Source organism: Bos grunniens, chromosome X (genome assembly GCF_055505025.1).
Source record: "Bos grunniens cultivar Pamir isolate PY7600 chromosome X, Bosgru_T2T1.0, whole genome shotgun sequence".
In the NCBI taxonomy this organism is placed as follows: domain Eukaryota; kingdom Metazoa; phylum Chordata; class Mammalia; order Artiodactyla; family Bovidae; genus Bos; species Bos grunniens.
In genome coordinates this window covers 55,089,640-55,098,968 of record NC_141194.1, presented here as the reverse complement: position 1 = coordinate 55,098,968, position 9,329 = coordinate 55,089,640, and positions in this window count along the sequence as shown.

Genomic DNA, 9,329 nt, shown 5'->3' with positions numbered 1-9,329 from the left:
TGTGTCTTGTTGTGCAGTGTTTTCCTCTTTGGGCCTAAATGTGCAGGGTGGCCACGTTCTGTGGAAGGACCATGGTGGAGAGTGGGTGGGGGTGGATGGGTGGGGTGGGATGTGGTCATACCTGCTGCTGCTGCTTCAATATGTCCTTGAGGATCTTTGTCATCTCACCTATGGTACTAAAATGTAGTCTGGTGGTCTTGCGGGAGTGGAGGCAGATCCTTTGGTCTTTTCCACCTTCTGCCAGGGGTGGAGGAAGAATGGTGGCCACATGAGTGTTTGATGTCACACATATGACTCTATGACATGTGGCCAGCTGTGGATGAGGGGATATTGGTTGTGAATCAGCCACAAGGTTTTGAGGTTAGTGAAAAACAAAAACAGCCTTTGACACACAGGGAGAGCCCTCTGCCCTCAGGATTGGGATGGCCTCAGAAAGGACAGAGGACTTAATGTGTCATAGTTGAGTTGCTGTCCAAGACATTGCATTCTAACTCAAAACTGGAAACCCAGAATCTTTGAAAGGAAGGATAGATGTATATACTGCATGCAAATGAAAAACTCTATATAGCAAAATAAAACACCATAAATTTATTTACTTGCCTTCACAGCAAAACTTTATGTCATCTTTCTTTAGTCCTTCTCCTCCAGGGCTCCAATGCTTTTCTGAAACAGCCCCAATTGGATTTTTTTTGCCTAGCCACTTCAGCAAAAGTGCTGAAGACACTGATGATACTCACATTATGCTATTGACAGTCATCTCAGACCTAATCAGACTTAATTGATTGACAGTATTTGACACAGTGGGCCATCAACTCAACCTTGAAATCCTTTCTTCACTTGGTTTCCAGGATACCACACTCTTGTAAGTTTTCCTCTTTCCCCACTGGCCACTCTTCTAGAACAGTACCTGGCACATAGTAAGTGTTCAATAAATACATTTTGAAAGAAATAAGTGAACAAACAAATGTATGTGGGGAAATACAGAGACGTGGCTAGAGAACTTAGCTGATAATTCAGTGGTTACAGCTCATTTCAGCTCCACAAGTGTTGATGTGTGCTCTACTCTAGGACATAGAGGAAAGGGCCCATGGTCTAGTGGGAGAGACAGACACAGAGGGGGTTAGTACCACAGTGTGGTTAGAGCATTAGCAGCAATGGATCCAGTGAGCTGTGGGGGCCCTAGGACAGGTGCTCAGTCCAGTGTAGGGACTCTTAAAGCCTTCTTGGAGGATGTGGTGCCTGAGCTGCATTTTGAAAAACAAGAAATGGGAAGTCCCTGGCAGTTCAGTGGTTTGGTGCTTTCACTGCCACAGCCGAGGTTCCATCCCTGGTCAGGGAACTAAGATCGCATAAGCCGCTTGGCACACAAAAAAAACAAACAAAACTAACAACAACCCTCCTTCTCCCCTACAAAACAAGAAGGAATCCACCAGGTGATGAAGGGAAGAGAGGGTAGTCCCGTCAGAGGGAATAGCATTGCTGAGGTCAGGAAGTAGAAAACAGCTTGTTGTTCAGTTCGTAAGTTGTGTCTGACTCTTTGTGACCCCATGGACAGCAGCACACCAGGATTACCTGTCCCTCACCATCTCTCAGAGTTTACCCAAGTTTCTCTGCCAAGAAAACAGCTGTGTGTGCTAAGTCACTTCAATCATGTCTGACTCTTTGTGACCCCATTGACTGTAGCCTGCCAGGCTCCTCTGACTATGAGATTTTCCAGGCAAGAAAACTGCAGTGGGCTGCCATTTCCTTCTCCAGGGGATCTTCCCAACCCAGGGATCAAACCTGTGTCTCTTGTGTTGGCAGGAGGATTCTTTCAACACACTCATATTTCACCTTTTAATGAGCACACTCATATTTCACCTTTTAATGAGGATACTCTGACTTTGTTAAGTATCAAAGTTTAGACATGTGCCCTTGGCCTTCCACTGATGTGATAATTTGCTCAGTGTCCAAAAAAGAAACTTTATGCCAATTGGGCTGAAAAACTAGGTAAAATGGACAAATCACTCGCAGACATATAATTTGCCAAAACTGACTCAGATGGCTTCAGTGGTGAAATGCTCTGAGGAATAATAATAATGTGTAATAATTACAATAATAATTCCAATTTTATAAAAGCAATTCTAGATTGTAGAAAAAGAGGGAGCATTTCTAATTCACTTTATGGGACTTATATAACCTTGATACTAAAACCTTCTGAGTAAAAAAAATATTAATGAGATATTAGAAAATAGATGTGGGACTTTACTGGTGGTTCAGTGGCTAAGACTCTGCACTCCCAACGCAGGGCCCCAGTAACTAGATCCCACATGCCGCAACTAAGACCTGAAGAAGACAAATAAAGAAATATTAAAAAAGAAAATAGATGTAAATGTTTTAAACTAAATGAAAACTTCCTGTCTTTGTTCAGGCTACTATAACAAAATAGTGTAGACTAGGTGGCTAATAGACAAAAACATTGATTTCTCATAGTTATGGAGGCTGGGAAATCCAAGATCAAGGTGCTGGCAGATTTGGTGTCTGGTGAGGGCCAACTTCCTGGTTCATGGGCGGCTCTCTTCTTGCTGTGTCCCCACACAGTGAAGGAACAAGGATGCTCTCTGGGCTATTTTATTAAAGCACTAATCCCATTCATCACGGGCTTCCCTGGTGGATCAGCTGGTAAAGAATCCGCCTGCAATGCGGAAGACCTGGATTCGATCCCTGGAGAAGGGAACAGCTACCCACTCCAGTATTCTGGCCTGGAGAATTCCATGGACTGTATAGTCCATGGGGTCGCAAAGAGTCATACACGACTGAGTGACTTTCACTCTCTCTTTTTCAATCCCATTCATGAGAGCTCCACTTTCATGACCTTGTCACCTTCCAAAGACCTCCTCCTAATGCCCTCACACTGAGGATTAGGTTTCAACTTTTGAATTTTGAGGGGACACAAACACAGTCTATAGTTATACTGAGCGACTAACACACACACACACAGGATGCCTGCTATCACCATTTCTGCTCAGTATCGTACTGGGGGGCCTAGCAAGCACAGTAAGGCAAGGAAAAGAAGTACAGAATTGCCATTATTTATAGATGATGCGTGTGTGCATGCTCAGTTGCTTCAGTCGTGTCCCACTCTGAGACCCCATGGACTCTGTAGCCCACTAGGCTCCTCAGTCCATGGGATTCCCCAGGCAAGAATACTGGAGTGGGTTGCCATGCCCTCCTCCAGGGGATCTTCTTGACCCAGGGGTGGAACCTGGGTCTTCTGCATTATAGGTGGATTCTTTATCACTGAGCCACCAGGGAAGCCCCATTTGTAGATGATACCACTGTATATTTAGAAAATTCAAAATAGTCCATGGATAAATTATAAGAATTATTAAGTGTTTTATATTTCTGGGACTTCCTCAGTGGTCCAGTGGTTAAGACTGTGCTTCCACTTCAGGGGCCATGGATTTGATCCCTGGTGGGGGAACTAAGATTCTGCATGCTGTACGGTGAGGCCAAAAAAAAAAAAAGAGAATTTTAAGCTTTCTGATTTAAAATCCATATTTAAAAATCTACTGCTTTTATATGCTAACAACAAAGAAATTTTAATAAAGATACCATTTTTGAACTTCTTAGAAATTAATGAAAGAAGCCAACATTCTTGGGAAAAATATAAAACTTTATAGAAAGAAATTTTAAAATACTAAATAGATATATGTATTTATCAAATGGAAGACTCAATGTCATAAAGCTTTCAGTTCCCTCTAAACTGTTTTATAGGCTCAATACAAATAAAGTCGTGATTTCAATAGATATTGTGTCTGTGTATCACAACAAGATAATTCTTAAATTTATGTGGAAGTTCCAACAAGCCAGGGCACCTATACTTACTCTAAAGGTATAGCAATTAAGATGGTGTGATACTGCTGCAAGGGTAGACAAACAGACCAATGAAAGACAGTAGTCTCAGAAACAGACCCGCTTGTATGTTGACAGAGAATATGTGGCCAAGGAGGTACTGTGAGATCGGACTTCCAATACGGTTAGATTTCTAATAAATGGAACAATCTGTTTTCCATATTGAAAAAAATGAAATCAGATCCCTACCTCAAAACACAAATACAAATAGTACTAGATGGATTGAAAACCTAAATGTGAAAGACAAAAGAGCTTTAAGACTTTAATATAGTATAGAGGTTTTTCTTAATACAGAAAAAACACTAACCATAAATGACAATTATAAAACATTCAATTACATTAAGAATGTCTATTAATCAAAACTACCATAAAGAGAATGAAAACCACAAATTGGGGCACAAATTGGGAGAAGATAACTGAAACACATTTAACTGATTAAAGACTCAAACGTAGAATATATTAAAAACTACAAATAGAAAAACCAAAAGTGACATGAAGTGTGTAGTTTATTCGTAGAATGGACTATTGTGCAATAAGAATGAAAGATCTATGAATACATGGAACAGCCTGGATGAACCACACAGATATGCTGTTGAGCAAAAGAGTGAAATCGCTCAGTCGTGTCCGACTCTTTGCGACCCTGTGGACTGTAACCTACCGGGCTCCTCCGTCTGTGGGATTCTCCAGGCAAGAATACTGGAGTGGGTTGCCATTTCCTTCTCCAGGGGATCTTCCTGACCCAGGGATTGAACCTGGGTCTCCCGCCTTGCAGGCAGACGCTTTAACCTCTGAGCCACCAGGGAAGCCCAAACATAAATGCTTACACACTGTATGACTCACTTACACAAAATTCAAAAACAGGTGAAGTGAATCCATTACTACTGGTAAAATTACAAAGAGAATCAAGGGAATAATAATCATCAAGTCATAATAGTGTTTACTTCTGGAGGAGGGAAGAATATGATTGGGAAGGGATCCAGGGGACTTCTGGAATGTGGATAATGGTCTACTGCTTGATCTGGGTGGTTGTTCATAGATATGAAATTCATTAATCTTCATTAAGATGTACATTTCTCAAGTGAAAAAAAACACCAAAGACAACTAAAAATGCAGTGAGAAGTAGGAGTAATATGATTCTCTGGGACTCCTCCACACAGGCTCTGAGCCACCCAAATTTCCTTGTCTAGACCACGAAGTGTAGACTACTTCCGTCAGAACCTCCTCTGGAGTCAGAGTCCTCTTAACCATCAGTCTTGGAAGTTACTGACGTTCCCTCAGCCCTGTCTGAAGTCATATTTTGCAGAAATTGTTTATTCTTTATCTCCTGACACCAGCGGTGGTGTGGGGATACCTCTCTGAGGGGATGGATCAGTTCAGTTCATTCGCCCAGTTGTGTCTGACTCTTTGTGACCTCAAGGATTGCAGCACACCGAGTTTCCCCATACTTCACCATCTCCCAGAGTTTGCTCAAACTCATGTCCATTGAGTTGGTGATGCCATCCAACCATCTCATCCTCTGTCATCTCCTTCTCCTCCTGCCCTCAATCTTTCCCAGCATCAGGGTCTTTTTCAATGAGTTAGTTCTTCGCATCAGGTGGCTAAAAAAAGTATTGGAGCTTCAGCTTCAGCATCAGTCCTTCCAATGAATATTCAGGACTGATTTCCTTTAGGACTGACAGGTTTGAGGGGATGGATAGGATCTGCTAATTTTGTCCTCAGACTCTGGAGTCCATATTCCCTTGGACCTCATTCACATTCATACTAACTGAGGAAATGTGGTTTTAGAGTCTGGTAAATGTGCTATAAAGGCCAGAACCTCAAGTCCTGGTTGTGTGACCTCGGGCAAATCATCTTTCCTCTCCTGGCCTTTGTTTCTCATTCATAAGAGGGGGTTAGTGCCCACCGGGCTTTGGAGAAAATATGTGTAATGGCCTTATTTATGACCACATTTTTTTTTCACAGCACCATACAGCTTGTGGGATCTTAGTTCCCCAATAAGGGATTGAACCTGGGCCCCTGACAGTGAAAGCACCAAGTCCTAACCACTGGACCTCCAGGGAATTTCCCATGACCACTTTTGATTAATCTAGTAATCCAGGCGGTGGAGTAGGGTGAGCAAGAGGCGGGGCTCTGGAATGACACAGTCCAGGACTAAATTTCCATGATGTCACATGATGGGCAAGTTACACAATCTCTCTGTGTCTCCCTTTGCTCCTCTGTCATCACGAGTGATGACTTTCCCTCCTCACAGGGTTGTGGTGAAGGTTAAATGAGATAACACTTTCACCTGGGGCAGTGCTCGACCTGAGCAAGTAAACATCAGTTGTTATCAGCCCCTTCTAGATCTCACAATCACAGGCTCATGACACTTTGTGTCTACCTTCAAGTATGTGTATTATTATAGTGGTGGATAATGGGCAGGGGGCCTCCTTTGTATCCCAGGCCCCTTCCCTGTCTGCCACCTTGAGAAGCACTGGGTCCCAATATACCCTCCTCAGTGGACTTGCACCCTCCTGTCTCCCCCTGTCTCAGAGACTGATGGAAGGGACAGAGCCACCATCTCATCCCAGGGCCAGGGGCCACAGGACTGGACATTTCTGATAGAGTGGAGGCCTGAGAAGGAGGAAGGAAGGGAGTGGAGAGGATATGTGTTTCCCCATCTGCTGCTGCTGCTGCTGCTAAGTCGCTTCAGTCATGTCTGACTCTGTATGACCCCATAGACGGCAGCCCACCAGGCTTCCCCATCCCTGGGATTCTCCAGGCAAGAACACTGGAGTGGGTTGCCATTTCCTTCTCCAATGCAGGAAAGTGAAAAGTGAAAGTGAAGTCGCTCAGTCATGTCCGACTCTTCGAGACCCCATGGACTGCAGCCCACCAGGCTCCTCCGTCCATGGGATTTTCTAGGCAAGAGTACTGGAGTGGGGTGCCATTGCCTTCCCCATTCCCCATCTAGTGGTTTCCTGTTATTGATGTAACAAATTTACAACAAACTCAGTGGCTTAAAACAACACAAATGTATTATCTTTCAGTTCTGGAGGTCAGAAGTCTCACAAGGTGTCCTCAGGGCTGCATTCCTTCTGGGCCTTCTGAGGGCTCTCGGTGAGAAACCATTCCCCTGCCTTTTCAAACTTCTAGAGGCAGCCTGCAGTCCTTGGCCCCTTTCTTCCATCTTCAAAGCCAGCAATAACCAGTCTAGTCTTTCTCACATCAAATCACTCTCTTTCTTGCCTTCTTCTTTCACTTATAAGGACCTTCATGATTACACTGGGCTCACCCAGATAATCCAGGATGATCTCCCCATTTCAAAATACTTAAATTTAATCACACCCACAAAGTCTCTGTTGCCATGTAAGGTGACATATTCCAGGTCCTGTGGTTTGGGACATGGACATCTTTTGAGGGGGCATTATTCTGCCTTATCAAATACCCTCTCCTTCACCAGATCTCTCTGGTGACCGCCAGTGTCCCCACACTGGAGCCACAGAGGTGGACCAATGGGTTTTACCATTGAAGGAGACAAGGTGCCCAGCCCGTGGGGGAGAAGAGCATGTCAACAATTATTTAAGACTGAGTGATTCTTGTAATAATAAAAATAACAATACCATCACCATTAACCACACAGCTACTCTGTACCAGATGTTAGTGGATCACATTACATGAATCATGCTTTTCTCACACCAACTGCATGATGTAAATTCAACTTTTATCACCACTATACAGATGGGCAAACTGAGGCTCTGAGTGCCTTCCATGTTCTCATCAGCCCTGAGTACAGTCCTTTGCCTTCCTGATCTTCCTCTCCCTCTTTCTCCTCATTACGAGGCCCAGTATCTTGATCTCATAGTGGCCTCTCTCTCTGTCCTGATTCTCTCGGCCCTCAGCCTGGCTGTTACTGGACCACCTCCTATAACCTCCCCACTTCCCATTCTGGATGTCTGTGATGCAGGGTGAGTCCAGGTCCAAACCCGAGGATGCTGCTAAGTTAAATCAGCCTTTTGTTTTCATTCACGGAAGCTTGCCTGAAGCCTTGGCCCCACAGGAGGTCTTGGCATCACCAGGCACAGCTCAGCCACCAACTGTCCACATTACAGAGATACCTGCCTTTGCCAGCAGGGGCGTCTCATCTCCAAGACTGGGAAAGTGTCTGAGAACACAGAGGAGGAACAGAGGCAGAAACATTCACACCTGAGAAGGTCACAGGCCTCTGGGTGTGTGAGCCCCAGGCCTGGGTGTCCCTTGGAGCCTCCTTCTCTGTGAGTGGACAGCTGGGGGCAGCCTAAGGTCAGCTCTGCCTCTTGCTCCTGGGGGACCCTGGAAGACTCTGGTTTAAGCTCAGGGTCTTTTGCAGATGGCCATCCCAATTTGGAGGGGACAGCATGGATTTGATTCCCGGTCAAGTAACTAGATCTCACATGCTGCAACGAAGATAGGAAATCAAGCATGCTGCGACTAAGATCTGGCACAGCCAAATAAATAAATATAAAAAAATTAAAAATGAAAAAAATCATACAGTAAAATTGACCTTGGGAGTTCTGTGAGTTTTAACACGTGTGGATTCATGTAACTACCACCACATTCAGGATACATGACTGTCCTATCACCCTACAGAACTTCCTTGTGCTGTCCCTTCATAGCCACACCTTCCCACACAAATATGACTAACTGATATTTTACAAAGGTGTGTCTATGTGTCTATAACCCTTTGCCAATACTACACTGTCTTGATTATTGTAACTTTATAGTAATTCTTAAAAGCCATGTTGGGGCTTCCCAAGTGATGCTATGGTAAAGAATCTGCCTGCCAATGCAGGAGACAGTAAAAGACATGGGTTTGATCCCTGGGTTGGGAAGAGCCCCTGAAGGAGAGCATGGCAATCCACTCCAGTATTCTTGCCTGGGAAATCCCATGGACAGAGGAGCCTGGCAGGCTGCAGTCCATAGGGTCCCATAGAGTTGGACATAACTGAAGCAACTTTGCACGAAAAACCATGTTAGTCCTCCAATTTTGTTCCTCCTTTTCAAAATTATTTTGACAGTTGTAGTTCTTTGTTTTTTCACATCTATTTTATTCTCTATTATTTTTAATTAAAAAAAGTCTTTTGGCCACGCCACACAGCTTATGCAATCTTAGTTCCCCAAACAGGGATTGAACCCTAGGCCCTTGGCAGTGAAAGCACAGAGTCCTAACCACTGGAAAGCCAAGGAATGTCCTCCACATACATTTTAGAACCAATTATTCTGTATTAAAAAAATTCCTGCTGAGATTTTGAATGGAATTGCATTAAATCTAAAGATCAACTTGGGGAAAACTGACATCCTAACTACATTGAATCTGTCAGTCCATAAACACTACATTTGTTTGTTTAGGCCTTCTATTTCTTTCATCAGCTTCTTGTAGTTTTCAACATCCACAGATCCTGTACATGTTTTGTTAG